The 2,500-nt window shown below is 37.0% G+C and overlaps 2 non-coding genes across 2 annotated transcripts; both read left to right on the forward strand.

Moving 5' to 3' along the window:
• Window positions 1–330: 330 nt before the first annotated feature.
• Trnah-gug lies at window positions 331–402 on the forward strand. The gene has a single exon. It is a non-coding gene; the product is annotated as a tRNA-His (tRNA).
• Window positions 403–1,071: 669 nt separating this feature from the next.
• Window positions 1,072–1,143, forward strand: Trnah-gug. Its single transcript has one exon. It is a non-coding gene; the product is annotated as a tRNA-His (tRNA).
• The last annotated feature ends 1,357 nt before the right edge of the window (window positions 1,144–2,500 follow it).

The raw sequence follows: 2,500 nt of genomic DNA on the forward strand, positions 1-2,500 counted from the left end.
AAGAAACTTTCATATGAGAGATATAATCCAAATTAGAATTAACCAATATCACAAGAGTGCAACATCAACGAAATAATTGAAAGAATCTGAAAATGAACGACTGAAAAATACGATATGTAAATGCACAAAAGATGTCGCCCATATTCTAAGATCTTACCACACGGATTTATTTCTCAGTGGAAATATTCCCGCTGACTAATCGACAGATGAAATTTGGAGTCCCAGTCAATCTCCTGCTGGTTCAGGGGTTTCCGTCCGTAGATTTTCTCGCCTGGATGGTTTCGCCGAAGAATCGTCACGGATTAATGAACAATGGTACCTGTAGCAGTGGCCGTGATCGTATAGTGGTTAGTACATTGCGTTGTGGCCGCAATAACCCAGGTTCGAATCCTGGTCACGGCAGGGATTCTTTAAGTTTATAAGATAACGATTATATGATAAAGTCCATGAAAGGCTCAGTAACAAATTAGCATATGAGCAAATGACCGACGCTTACCTAGTTTCGGACCTTATTCTTACTCATCCGTCGTCTCTGAATGACAAAGGAACACTTTTCGGCCACGAGACTAGTATATTTCCTACTCTAAATATATATAGATTCGTGTATCACTAAGTGTGGACGTGGAAGAGACGGCGAAGGAAAAATATATATTAACGGCGATTTATAAAGATGTTCAAAAGTGTGATCATCAGTATTTGAATACTGAGCGCCAAACGATAAGCTGATTGCAACAGAGGAACCAAATTTTCAGTGCAATATTATACAAGAACTCTTTACATCGACTCTGAAACGGTATCTGTTCCCTCCTTAACATTATGCTGGTGTTGCGATTAGCGAATCCGTTAAGACCAAAATCCAGGATTAGACTTTTAAAACTGCCAGTGCAAAGGAAAAAAGAAGGGAAAAAAAAAAAGTTGCCATATCACCCACATATATTTTAGATTTAAGTTACTTCTTACTCAAAGCGTTCTTTGCACAGACTCAGGGTTTTCCATCCGTAGATTTTCTTACCTGGAGCTGTTCACCTGAGAAAGTTCGCGGGTTACATGTCCCTTCTTCATGTAACAGCGGCCGTGATCGTATAGTGGTTAGTACATTGCGTTGTGGCCGCAATAACCCAGGTTCGAATCCTGGTCACGGCAGATACAGTTTTATGTTGATAATAAAACCATTAGCAATGATAATAATGGAAATTTCATCTTCACATAATGACAGTAATCCTATACATACTAACATGAGTACGTGTACACAAGATCTTTGCACTGCATGTATAAACATACATTGGCGGACGTGATGGCTGGAAGGCATCTGGGCACATACCCACCTCAAAAAATAGGCCTCAGACTGGGATTTGTTTCTAGATCTGGAACTGCACACTTACACGGACACATACACTGGTGTAGATATACATAACATATACGATGAACTCGATAGATTTATGTATATATATATATAAGTGTATATGTGTGTATGAGTATAAATCTATATATATATATTATCTATCTATCTGTCTATCTATATTTACATATATATGTGTGTATATATATACTCACATACATACATACATTTATACAGAAATGCATGCACACACACACATACACACACACACACATACACACACACACACACACACACATACACACACACACACACTCACATACACACAAGCACGCATACATACATACATATATATATATATATATATATATATATATAATATGTGTGTGTTTGTGTGTATGTACGTATGTATGTATTTTTATCCGGAGCATATCTGGTTCATTATCATTCAGTACTTCATCTAAAGAAAAAAAAGAAAAAAAGCTGAATAAATAGATAAACAAATGTCTGATGCTTGAACCTTGTTTCTGACCTAACTACCACTTCTAAATATTGATAGTGATTTCGTGTATATTAAAAGGCTACAGCATTTACCTTTTCACCTGCATGACTGATGTGTTTCCAGCACTAAACTTACCAACCTGTTGTATTACTCAGCGTAAGCAGATTATAAGTGAAACAAAAAGGGGGAAATGCCAAACTTACCGCCGATTTTCAGAAAAAAAAAAAAAAAAAACGTGTACGTCTATATATGATCGGAATATGAACACTTGTTGTCGTATGGCTCCTAATTGCAACAGAGAAATCGAAGTCGGCAACTTTGGGCAAGAAGTCTTTGCTGTGATTCTGGAATGACATCTGCTGTGTTCGTCTAATCAGGTTGGCGATTGGTACAGTGATTGGCGAATCTGAATCTGTAAAGGACTAGGCTGAGATAAATGTTAATAGAAAGAAAATAAACAAAAAGACAATAACGCAGCAATAGCAACAACAGTAACAATAACCACCACAATGAAAGGAAATTGAAAATGACGGCATGAGAATGAGACCGTTGTGACCAAAACAACACACAAAAAAATACGCTTTAGTTAATGAAACCATTTCTTGATGAAACTTAACCTAAAGTAGAGAAATGTACGAGTTCCTCCCGTAGCTTCTTTA

The sequence above is a fragment of the Penaeus chinensis genome, chromosome 19 (assembly GCF_019202785.1).
Source record: "Penaeus chinensis breed Huanghai No. 1 chromosome 19, ASM1920278v2, whole genome shotgun sequence".
Classification (NCBI taxonomy): Eukaryota; Metazoa; Arthropoda; class Malacostraca; order Decapoda; family Penaeidae; genus Penaeus; species Penaeus chinensis.